Raw genomic sequence first — 14,073 nt, 5'->3', positions numbered from 1 at the left:
TTTTTTTATCTTTTTATTATAAAAATAATCAGTTTACATTTTATGCATTTTCTATATATATATACACACTATATTATTTAAATGTATTACTCACATTACCCAGGCATAGCCCACCCCCTTCTTTTGCGCTTCCCTAAATCAACCAACAAAAACAGAACAAGCCACAAAGAAAACAGTGTTATATATACTTATTTCCTATACAACAAATCAAGCATAACCAAAAAACCTCCCCTATCCCACCCAAACAAACCCACAAAAAACTATCCAAAACCAAACTCTACTTTACCTTTTCCAAACTTAACACATTTACCACTGTCAATGAACCATCTCTCAAATATCTCCTTACTCAGCAATTTCTCTGTCAACATAACATCCCTTTTCATTAAATTCAAAAAGATTGGCCATACTTCCACCTTTCTCTGCTCAGAATTCTCCTCTCTCCACATACCCACTAGATCCACACCAGACATTATTTCTGTTAGCGTATTTCTAGCTGTGTCACACTTGAAAATCTTGCTCGTAGTATCTAACCTACTCCGCAAAGTGTTAAAGTCACCGACAAACAAACAATTCCCCTTCATGTGCACCCTTAGCCCTTCAAAAAAACCTTCCTAATTTTCTCTACATTGGGCGCATATATATTCCCTAATCTAAACAAAAATCCCTGATGTTCAAATTCTAATATAATCACCCTCCCTTCTGCGTCCTCATATATTACCTTTATATTTTCCACCACGTCTTTTTTTTTAAATGATACTGCTACACCACATGATCGCCCTGTACCATGATTTACATATAATACATCAGTCCATTTTCTTTTCACATCATTCATCATATTTTCCGTCCACCACGTTTCCTGCAGCATCACTATATCTGTATTAAAAGTCGATATCACCTGCTCAATTTTAGTTTTGTTCCTCAGTCCATTCACATTAAGCGATGTTACAGTGATGGCAGCACACATGACGAAAAATATATTGATTATCCTATATATCATACCTTATCATACCTTCTTACACCACCCTTTAGCACCTCTCTCCTAGAGCCATATGAAATCCGTTTTATTATTTTCCAAATTCCATTTTATTTTTTCCCAAATTCCATTTTTTCCGTTTTAATATTTCAGAATTCTGTATTTTGCTTTTTATGCTAATTTTACCATCAGAAATAGTGTCTAATAAGTGGGAATGAATAAATGTCCACAATTGAATAAGATATAACAGTCCATTTAATGTTTTTAAGTGCTGCAACTCAGAAATAGTTACATTTTACACAATATTTTTCAATTAATATTGTGACAAAATAAAAATGTCAAGTGTAAACAATAGATACAGCTAGCTACTACTGACATTATCACAAAGACAATGTCAGTAACCTAGCTATATCTATTATATTGTGATGAAATATAGTAATGCATAATTTAGGCACCTTTAGTTTAGTTTATTTCGTTTATAAAGGACAGTGTATAATGACAATAGTTTGCATTAAACAAATGGATGGGTGCACTAGATTTAGCAAGAAGATATCATTTCCATCTATAGTCCTATGTACTGTAACGTTTCATAGCTATTTAAGTTTATTTAGATTATAAAGGGCAGTGTATAATGACAATCGTTTGCATTAAACAAATTGATGGGTGCACCAGATTTAGCTAGAAGCTATCATTTCCATCTATAGTCCTATAACGTTACATAGCTATTTAAGTGTATTTAGTTTATAAAGGGCAGTGTATAATGACAATCGTTTGCATTAAACAAATAGTGGGTGCACTAGATTTAGCTAGAAGCGATCATGTCCTAACGTTATAGCCATTTAATCACAATAGTGTCGCAAGTGTTTTTGCGGGTCCAGTCCACGGAACGTTGACAGAATTAGCAAAACACCTTATCACCGGAGGCATAAAAGTCATTAGGATACTGTTCTGCTCTGAATTCAGGGCTTATTGTGGAATTGTTTAGCTTCTTGACGACGTTAACACTGAAGCAGCCAGACGCTTGAGCACCGCGGCTGTGTTGTGTGTAACACGCTGTAGCGTCCCCGCCTCCCCGGTCGCGTGTGCACCAAACGTTCCACCCAAAAACGAAATTTCAGTCCAGATTAGGCCAAATTCTGCAATATTCCACGTTTTGCAGTTGATTCCATTTTTATTGGTTAATTCCGCGATTCCGTCCGCGATTCCGTGAACGCGGATTTCATATGGCTCTACTCTCTCCTCTCTTGATTTTCTTTTCAGTAGGTTGATAGCAGATGGGCTGGTGTCCATCTCCTCAGAGTCCTCTGATGTAGCCCCCACCTCTTCCCCGGTCCCTGGCAACCCCTCTGAGTCTCCTATAGACCCTTCCCTCTTCTTCCTCCCCTCCGCGCATGTAGACGTTCCCTCTGCCGCGTCCCTTTCGTTGCGCGCCTCCAGATGCGCTCTGCCGCCTCCTCGCCCGCCAGCGCTGCCTCCCCGGGTCCGCGGCCCAGACCCAGTAACTCTTGTTTCGCCTGTAGATGCTCCGGATCCCAGCTGTCTCTCCACGGACTTCAGTGACCTCAGCAGTCCCGAATCAAAACCATCTATGTTTTCATTTAGGCCTGCGGTGTCCTCTCTCTGCGCTGTCAGCCCCTTCTCCCCGTCATCTGCGTGCTGTGTGCTCGGGCCGTCACTCTCCTGTTCACTCTGACGCGCACTCAGCTCTGCGCTCTCCCCTGTCGCCGTCTCCACTTGATCTCCATCTGGGGTCTGCGTGATCTCCTCCTCTTCCTCATCCTCCTCCGCTTCATCATCTCCTTCGTCTTCTTCGTCTTCTTCCTCTCCTTCGTCTTCATCATCTGCTACTGCCTCACCCTCGTCCTCTCCACCTGTTTTCTCCGTCTCAGTGGCTTCTCCTCCGTCGCTTCCACTCTTCTTGGCAGCCCCACCGGTCTCACCTCTCGTACCCTGCTCCTCGTAGCGCTTCCAGGGCGTGCATGTACACTGCTCGTACTTTTCATCACATCCCCTGCACTTTCGTTCAGTGTCACACTCTCGAGCGTAGTGACCTTGCTGGGCACATTTGTGACATTTGAAGTCCGGGCAATCTCTCAGGACATGACCAGGCTGAAGACACAGCCTACAAACTCGCACCTGCCTATTATGGATCACTCGAAAATGTTCCATCCCCTGTTGAGTCTCAAACCGGGTCGAATACGGCAGGGATTTGACATACTCAGTGAACTTCACTTTCACGAACCTTGTGCCGTCTATAATGTCTGTTCCAGGCCACGTCCTCCTCTTGATCTGCGTTACCGCCGCCACACCCCATAGCTTCAGTTTCTCGAGAATGTCCTCATCCGTTACGTATAAAGGCAGACCCAAAAAAGAGACGACAACCTCATCGTTCGACAGTTCTGTTGCCATTATTCTACTGTCCTTGATTTTAAATCCGTCCATCAGTTTCTCCTTCACCTTCTCATCCATCAACATGATTTCATACTTCTTGGGCGTCTTGTATCGACATCCAACGACAGTCCCACACTCCGACTTTATCGCCCTCAAAAGCTCCATCATTGTGACTCTATCAGGCCCCTCAATGTCCACCTCAACTGTTAATCTTAACTCATATTTTCGTTCATTCATTTCATCCGTCTGTCTCGGAATCCGCCCACCGTTCGAAATGTTTGTTGCCATGATTTCCCGTCCGAGCCTCGAGACAAACGTCAATTTCCCCCAAACAGCTAAAAGCCGTTGGGGGAAACTACACTATACAAAAAACAAAATAACACTCTACTACTTAATCTATACTCACTTTAACCAACTATCTCACTATCAAACTCAAAGCTTCCGCGCGCTGTCAAATTCAAACCGACCCGTCAAAAAGAGGGCGTGTTCTAGGCGACAGTGTTAACCACTACACCACCGTACAGATGTTACAGTTGGGGTAGGTGTTTTGGACCCATGTGCAGAGTTGAAGAGAGTAGTCGGAAACGATGGTTGCGCTTTCACAAGTAACGTCTTTCTTTATTGTGAAACAACAATAATCTCCACCAATGTCACAACACGAAAAACAAACACTTTGAAAGGGTAAAGGAAATAAGAGACAGTAGTCTCCAAAACGCCAATGCAGTTTACGCTAAACTGAATGATGTTTCTGGGCACACATCCATGGCCGCCTAGTTATAGTTGAAAGTGGGGGTGCAGATTTTTTTTTTAAATGTAATGAACCTGTACGTGCAATTTCCTGCAATATAGAGCCTTCAATCTTGACCAATAAAGCTGCTCTTTTCACTATAAAACTCAGTTTATATTGCAGTATGATAGCCAATTACTATAATAATAATATATTAATATATATATACACTGTATATATACTGTATATTGATTTTTCGCTAATTTATTTTTATTAAATCAATCTCCTTTCAAATAGGCCAAGTTTTTTAATAAGAAAGAGAAAAAAGATATATTTCCATTACCTGTAACTGTTTTTTTTTTTTTTTTTTTAACAGACATATAAACAAAAATGACAACACACGATAAGATATACAAGCATTAATTCACAGTGCATATCCAATGAAATTACCATTTAGTCAAATGTCTTATACAGGATATACCCCTAATACCTGTTATCTAAAAACCTACATACATATGCTCCAGCTCGAACCCCCCCCTCCCGGACCCCCCATTGGATAATCCAACCATTATAACTTGTTCCTAACCAGACACTACCATTATATGCTAGCTTTTATTCTCTCCACCACTTCTAACCACAATGTCATTTTGGATTCATTGAGACCCAAAATTCTTGCTGTAGATATTTCTTGATAAATCACATCGAGATATGTAAGAGTCCAGACCTTCCGGCAAATTTTTTCCGGTTGAAACCATTGTGATGCTATCAGCTTTTTAGCCACTGTGATACTGGATAAAACCAATCTCTTTAGCTGTGGAGGTACTGCATGCTCAAAGACATCATTTAGCAGTAATACAGAGGGGTGTACAGGTATATCCAGAGTTAAGAGATTTGCTAATTGCTGGGTCACTTCTTTCCAAATTACCTGTAACTCTTGTGTCTCTTTCTCTCCTTCTCTGCCTCCTCCCTGAGTCTGCAGTGCACAGTCATGACATCGATATCCATAAAAAAAAAAAAAATAAAAAAAAAAGTAATTCTTTTTTTATTTCTTTTTGGAGGCCCCTCGTCACTAGAGGCCCACGGGCCGCGGCCGTCGTTAATCCGGCCCTGCTCGTCTGCCATATAGATAGGGAACGTTAACATTTGCAAACGAAGTCAACGTCATCCAGCTGACACCACATATCTAGATAATATTGACAACGTTAGCTAGCGGCTAGCACTAAAGCTAACGCCAACCAGAGGTAAACGTTGTTATTATTATTATTATTAGAGGATTTACGGTATGACCAGATGGCATTTCGGGACGTGAAACACTTTTATTGTATTGCGTGGTAGAAGTTCTACCACTCAATAGTAAAGACATGTCTAACATAATCTTTTGTTTGAACAATTTACTGGAAAATCCTGCCTGCCACAATGACACACTCGGTGGCCTTTGATATTTACACTCAGCCTACCTGCAGCGCCGTGCGCCACTGTCTGCTGGGGGTGGGAGGCACTGGATCAAACCATATGGGGGGGCAGGGGGGGGGGTCGCAATCTTTGGAAACTTAAAAACTTGCTATTAAGTGTCATTGCGTATTATTAATTTGATTGAAATTACGTAGTTATGGTTCGATTTATATATTGGGGGGGGATATATCATATTTTTCATATGATCAAAAAGTGGTGGAGCAAGAGCATACCTTTGCTCCCCCAAGTTCAATAGTGGGAGAGCAGATGCTCCGAGTGCTCTATTACGCAGGCGTCTATGCACACATCAACACGATAGATATATATCATAATAACATTAATACAAAATAGGCTAAGCACGATGTGGTATAATATGTCTTCATGTGAATATATCCCCCTCCCCTGTATTCCCTTTACCTGTGCCCCCCCCCCTCTCTGTGGAATAATCACCCCCCTCCCCTGTGTCCCCAAACCTGTACCCCCTCCCCCCCATCTGACCTATCAAATGGGACCACACACCCCCTTTGTTGAACTATAAAGGGCTCTTCCCGACCACAATCAAGGCTTCTTACCTGGGTAATTTCAGCTGATCACCTGGGGCGAGAGCCTCAGCCATTCTCTCTATGTATTCTATCTGTTTGGTTAATAAACCTTGTTATTATCCAAGCCTCGGTTGACTGAGACATTCTTCATCAGGATATCCACAAATATCCCACAATTGGCGTCTACGAACTTGTGACAGACTTTTTGCGTCCTCCCGGCGTGCTGTATCATTCAACTATACAGAGAAAAGTGAGTATAATAGGATGGTCGACCAAAAAATGTATGGAAGGAATTAAAACTTTCCCGCTTTTCTCTGTGCCAGGTGAATATTACAGAATGTTGTCCAATATTGAGATCATGGCTGAGTAGAATAATGTGCATTAATATATCTGATCTGTATTGAGAATCGTTACCAGGGCGCGCGTGCACCTGGGTCCTTATCAGGAGGTTCTGAAAGGATGGGTTATAGTGCTATTCCCAAAAGTTTAGGCACAAAGGTTGAGGTGCTATTCCTGGTCGAGTCGGAGCCGACCGAAAGCTAAGGCACACACAGGTTGTTGGATTGCTACCCCTAGTCTAGCTGATGCAGACTAAAAATATAGGCAACAAAATAGATACGTGAGCTTATTATGATGTGATATCCTTGGAAAACGCTACTCTGTTAAAAACGTTCTGTGATTCCTTTGCAAAGAGGCGGGAAGTTAGGACCGAGAAGCTGATGGAATCATAATTAGAAATTACCAGAGTAGCGTCATAATATTCATTGTTTCAACCTCAAACTAAGCCCACAATCTCATTCCTGAAAACGATGTATTTTGGATTAAATTAACCAATTGATCAATACAGATAGCGGGAAGATGATCACGCGATGTCCTAGTTAGTACATGATTACGCGATGTCCCGGGAGTACGTAAATGTACATTAAACGGGACATCAATCGCGGAAAGTACATTAAACAGGACGTTAGTCGCGGGTTAAGAGGCCGAGAGTATGATTAAAAGGTATATATAATCTAATATATCGCTGGTAAATTTCGAAGTCAGGTTCGGTCGTTATGATTTTAATAACGATGTGTAGTTATATATCAAGGGTATAAATGCCTTGTCGCAACAGATGTTGGAACAATACAGATGTTGGACGACTAAACGTACAGCGATCCAATACAGTCAGATATACACACACGTTAACTTATATGTATTAATGTTTGTTTGTCTGTTTTAAGTCTCGTTTGTATGTGCACAAGTATTATAGGACCCGTCGCGTTGCTTTATTGAGTCAAGAACCGGCTACGGATAGCGCGACGAGCATTGAGAGACTAGTTACCGTTATACAAAGAATAACATTGAAGTGCAGTTCACGGGAACAAACTAGGATAGTAATTTCCGGATTCCGCAGAACACCGGCCCACGGGAACGGCCATTTGGAGAAGTATAGTTTTATCGTTTCAGTTTGTTTACGTTTCACATATGCACAGGCGCGTTCATTCGGTAACAAAACGCTGGTATAGGAATTCCAGGCTATTGAGAGCTCGTTGGAAAAATACTGTATGAATTGCAAAGCGTTATTTCCGAGGCGAATGAGAACGCACGAACGTCGCATGGAGCGATGACGTCACGCTATGCGCGCCGTGAAGTGATTATTTTATATTAAACTATCCATAAGCGAACGTAAAGTGTAATGTACCCAAGGCCAAGGGTGCGTGAAATCCACGTGTAGTATATGTTTTATTTGTATATGTATGTGCGCGCTGCTATTGGAAAATGTTGAGTTGAGGTGGCGAGACGCGGGTTGCTGACGACACGTAACGGATCCAACCCAACACAACAGCTGTCCCCGGTGAGTATAAAAATCATAAATATAGATGCATTGATTGATTGAAAACTTTATTAACAGATTGCAGAATGGGTACAATACAGCACAGCTCAATACACAATTGTTAAGGGGATGCAGACCAGAGAGAGACTTTAGATTTGTTTACATCAGGGTCCCCCATTTTCAATACCAGATTTGTTTACATCAGGGTCCCCCATTTTCAATTTATCAGAACATATTATGACATACATGACAGACAGATAGTCAGTACTGCTACATCTGTACATTTATGACATACCAGATTTGCAAATTCAGTACTTTTTGTGATACAAAAGGAGTCAAGAAAAGGGAGTCATTTGACGTAGAAACTGTACATATACACAACTATCAGTTAAAGCAAATTACAACTATCTCAGATCACTTGAGTGTTTATGTGCTTTAATTTACACATTATAAGTCACATAAAGCTAATTACAATGTCTGTTTCAGAATTATAATACATCTGTGGGCGTACCGGTCATACTGACCATGGGAGCTAAACAAACACTTCCGGTTCCCAATATATGGCAGTACAGGAATTGTAGTCCACATAAACAGCGTTAGATTAGACTTTATAAGCTTTCAATGTTGAAAACTTGGAACACAAACAACATAGATCATGTTTAAAAGTAAGATGTTTAGGTTATATTCACTTGAGTTAATGTGTTTATCTAAAGAACCAATGAAAGATAACTAGCCCTTTCCATTGTAAGACATTTTAAACATGATTCAAAATGTGTGGGTCCACATTCATATGCTTGTGTACATATGCGATATGATTGATAAATGATAACACTATCATTACATCCAAGAACGGGATGGATGAGATCTAGCTAATGTTTGTTGAGCACACAGACAGTCAAAGAGGATTCACCCAGGTTTTAGAAAAGAGTGGAAAATTAACATGTGTTTGTATTTACAGATCTGGCTCTGAGGCGAGATGCAAAACAGTGAATGACTACACCCAAATTGTATCACAAAAGACAGAAAATCCAACAATTTGCATGTCAACCGAGAGACAGTGCAGAGCTGAGAGACAATCGATTGACCATTTGGAACAAATCTACATCCAAAACACCCACATGTAAATTTCTTCAGAGTGGGCACTTGGGAGACAAAGCAATGCAAATGCCTGCACTCGTGACCACAGACTTGATGAACTCACCTAGCGGTGGATGGCAACAGAGAACCACTTAATTAACATGAATTAGACACCGGTGATGAATTTGCAGTTATGAAAATCTACCTAACTCCCATACTAACAATAACTAACCAGTCGTTTTCATCATCTCTTTTCAAAAGACACATGAATTAGAGAAGTGCCCGAGATGAAAGATTAATGATGAAAACAACTACTTACAATCCCCTCCTTCTATTCTCTGTTTATAACCAATAACATGCATGACTTTCCTTAGACTATTCTTTTAACAACTAATACTCTCCATGATTGCAAAATTATCAACCACCAAAATTGCAGCACAATTATCTAAATGTACAAGATATCAACAACATTGATCATTTAGCTGACACTTTTATCCAAAGCGACTCACAGGTTCTGTACGACAGGACATCAGGCAAGGCACACCTCTATCAGCTGAGTAACAATGGTCATCAAAGTGTTGAGTGCTACAGTGTAGATTAGTTTATTAGGACAAATGCATGACAGTAAGGTTAGTTAAAACGTAGATGACAAAACAAATGATTGTTTTTCATGCAAAAATTAACTGGCTACCTAGATTTTATGTTTTTTCCCCATGCTATGCTATGATGAGCCATACTGAGATGTGAAAAACGCCAGAGAAGTCGTGGCGAGGTAAGTATCCTGAGGCACACCCAACGCATCCTGAGGTAAGATCAACTTCAATTTAACACCACAGACTATTTTATCTGATTCAAGACTTTGGCCATTCATTTACAAATTTTATTTAAAGTGTAATGCTGGAAGATCTAGTTAGATACAAGATCTGATAAAATTGTAGTGAATGTGACCTTCTTGACGTAAGGAATCACTGCTAATGCAATTGGCTTGCATTTCCTATTTGTCAATTAAGTGATTTTATCACTGCTAATGCAATTGGTTTGCATTTCCTATTGTCAATTAAGTGATTTTATTTACAATGAATTGAATTAATCCCAAAATGATTTTCCACTTTAGCAGAAAGGCGTTGAATCATTTATGTGAGGAGTTTTTTAAGGCAGTGTTTATCACCCTCAGATCACGAATTGGTGAGAGGACAGGACGAGTGAGACGACGCGTGACATAAACCACGAACGACGGCAGGACCAGACAGAGAGGAACACAACCCAGTGACCTGAGCGACCCACGACAGCATACTACCAGGGACGCCGCCAAGGAGCTGCGGACACAACCAGAGGCGACGACAACAACCGTGGGAGAACCATCCAACCCAGCCCACAGACATCCCCAAGAAAGTGGAGCAGGGGACCACGAAGGAGACTGACCAAGGAGACACTGACGAAGAGGAGATCAACCTTTTGACGGCCTCCACCCCGGCACTGCAGACCACGACAGACCGAGATCAAGACGGAGTCTAACGTGGCTCTGTCGGACCACGGCGGGGAGCTGATCGTGGAGTCGGACAGCGGGATGGTGATCCACGAGACCCACGGCCTGGAGTGCAGCGAGTGCGGCGAGATCTTTGGCAGCATCGCCGACCTCCACCAGCACTTTGAGATCCACAGGGACATCAACCCGTACATCTGTGTCCACTGTGGCGAGAGCTTCGCCGTGGAGGCCAGCCTCAAGCAGCACATGAAAATCCAGGAGCTCCACACACGCGAGAAGCCGTACACCTGTGGCCAGTGCAGTAAAGGCTTCACCACATCCTCCAGCCCCAAGCAACACCAGAAGACCCACGCCGTGGGGGTAGTAGGGGACAAGCCCCATCGATGCACACAGTGTGCGAAGTGCTTTGTAACCGCGGCTAACTTGAAGGAGCACCAGAGGGGGGTCCACTCGGGAGAGAAGCCGTACAAATGCAACATGTGCCGGAAGAGTTTCGTTCGCAAGCGCCACCTGAAGAAGCAAACCCATCACCTGCAAACGGGAACTGAAGTCCCCGACCATCAAGGTGGATTCCCATGACAAGATTGTCATCCGTGTGAGAAAGAGCGTCCTACTGACTAGCCACTACACCGGCGGGCCCTCGCCCTCCATCAAGTGGTACCGCAATGACGAGGAGAGGACAGCGAAACCAGCACAACACATTCAAAAACGCCCTGACCACCATGTCTCTGGGCCTGATGGGAGCCAAGCGTGAGCACAGTGGCAGACATGTGGTGGTGATGGAGAGCAGCGCAGACAAGTGACCCTTGACAGGGAATGGACGGCGACCAGTGAATATTCCCGACTGCATCGTCAAGAAGAGACACATAGCAAATGAGACATGTGGACCAAGAGACTTCTGAATACACATGGTCCAAAAATGTTATGTATTTATTTACTTTTTACTGTCTTACTGCCACACGACAGACTCACAGAAACATCAACTGAATGTACGATACGTTCAACACACAGCAGGTCACCACAGAAGGACACATCCCCGACCGAGAACAGATGATCAACACTTCACAGCAACTGTCAGATTCACAAACAAGAACTGTAATTTTATAATGACAATGAGAAATGATCACAGAGTCACATTGCAAAATGGTATTGTTAAACAGGGCAGAACCAGTTGGATTGTTCCAAGACACCAAGTTTGTTTTGACCACAGAACAATGCATAACGATTATCATAATCACCTTTTATATTAACCACTAGGTTAACGGTTTTCAATTTTATTTTGACACATTAGCCACTAAGGTAATGTCTATTGTATGTATTTATTTAATTTTTATGTGTTACTGTTTGGCCCTGCCACACGACCGACAGAGAACACCTTGTCAACAACGACGCAACATCATTCAGATTAATACCTTCACAAGAAGGAAACTTTTCACACAATTGTATGTATCTGCAAAACGATGAACTAGGGATGTGATGAAAAGAAATCAATGAGAAAGCATTAACAATGGTTAGTAATAATGAGCTAAAATGTATTGCTGAAGGAAGAAGTGACCACATGATCACATTACATCACATTAGAATTACTTAGGTTACAAAATTGTATTGTCAGACAAGAAAGAATCAGTTGTTTTATTCTCTCATAGAAGAGGACATGTAACGTTGTTTTGCACCTGTATGGTGAACCATTGATAGTATATGCACTAGAATTACATACAGAAGCGATGCATAAGATGTTTTATCTCCTCATTTATAGAGAAGAAATGGAGAAAATTGCCTGATTCTAAGTAAAGACCAACAAAGCTGAGGCAATCACAGATAAAAGTGACACTCAAACTCAGATTAAATACAACTGGATCCTAAGTAATTTCATCAAGAATCATCACAAAATGCGCAAAAATATATATATATATTTGTGAACAGTTTCCCATAAGCAATCATGTTAGTTTTATTAACCACCAGGTTAACGGTTGTTAAAATGTTTTTGTACACATTAGCCTTATGTGTAAATCCGATTCCTAATAATTATGAACACAATTTTGTTTTTTCACCCTGTGCACTCTGACCACACAGACAGTGCATGTATTTAATTGGTTTATTACGATGCCTGTACGCACAACGATCACATTAGCTCCCCAGAGTCACGACATGAACGACTGAAGGTATGCCAAGATATTTGCACAGCGATAGCTTCTAATGATTATGTTAATTGTTGTTTGATATCAGAGATGAGGACCACTCATTGATATAGGTATTTTGAGCGATTAATAAAAGAAAAGGGTGATATCTATTCCCACATCTCTGATATCAAAATAACACAGACCGCAGTCCAGTCGATCATGTCATGAATCATGTATGTAAATAATTCTATTAATCATGTATGTAAATAATTCTATTTTAAACTATTATCCCCACTTTTACCTGTTCCAAACAATCCTGGTATATTATACATTAATCTCACCCACATTATAAGAAAGAAAAGTGAGTATTGTGGTATAATATGTCTTCATGTGAATATATCCCCCTCCCCTGTATTCCCTTTACCTGTGCCCCCCCCCCCCTCTCTGTGGAATAATCACCCCCCTCCCCTGTGTCCCCAAACCTGTACACCCTCCCCCCCATCTGACCTATCAAATGGGACCACACACCCCCTTTGTTGAACTATAAAGGGCTCTTCCCGACCACAATCAAGGCTTCTTACCTGGGTAATTTCAGCTGATCACCTGGGGCGAGAGCCTCAGCCATTCTCTCTATGTATTCTATCTGTTTGGTTAATAAACCTTGTTATTATCCAAGCCTCGGTTGACTGAGACATTCTTCATCAGGATATCCACAAATATCCCACAACACCATGATGGAAGAAATTGGATTAGGAACAGCTTGGGAAACAAGGATACGTTGACATCATATCTTTATTTTCTCTCTCACTATTTTCGAGAAAATACGGCGATATTGTCTTCGTACTGGAGTGTCTAGAAGATGATGATCATTCTACAAACCCTCCACCGGTTTTCGTATTGGGAGCACGCCGCTGCATGCTTCTCAACTGCAGTTCCTTGCTGTGTTTGTTGGGGTGAAACCTGTCAGGCCACAGCTGAACTGTCGGACATGCCGCTGTTGTGAGGAGCGGTGCGTTCCAGGTTGGGTGAGTAGTGTTTGCTGGCGGGCTCCACTTGTCTGTTAGTGCTATGGGGGCTACTTGACAAAGTTTATGGAAACCGGCCCCAGGCTAGGGTCCTTTGTTTAGCCGTCTAGGCGACAGAAGGCCTTGGTCTGGCGACCATTTTAGTTTTAACTAGTGGGCCGCGACCATTGACACTGGTGATCCCTGTGTGTTCTGGACGAGTGGATTCTCTCTGTCACCGTGTTAAGACCCCATCTTTCATATCCAAATGAGAGTATTCCTTCACGAGGGGATATGTGCATGTAATGTGCGATAGCGGCAGATTCATGTTCAAAGTCAGCTATACAGGCCAGTTGGTACTGTGCTGATTCCGCCGGACGTGGTAATGTCACCGTTGTGAAGCGGTGTTGACGTCTTGTTTTCTCTTTTCTCTTAAAAAGTGAGGAGGGTTCAGAACGGCGGCCTGTCTGGGTGAGTGTTATGTC

The sequence above is a fragment of the Notolepis coatsorum genome (assembly GCF_963971535.1).
Source record: "Notolepis coatsorum genome assembly, chromosome: 14".
NCBI classification, from domain to species: Eukaryota; Metazoa; Chordata; class Actinopteri; order Aulopiformes; family Paralepididae; genus Notolepis; species Notolepis coatsorum.
The sequence above is the reverse complement of the archived record's forward strand: the minus strand, read 5'-3'. Positions refer to the sequence as shown.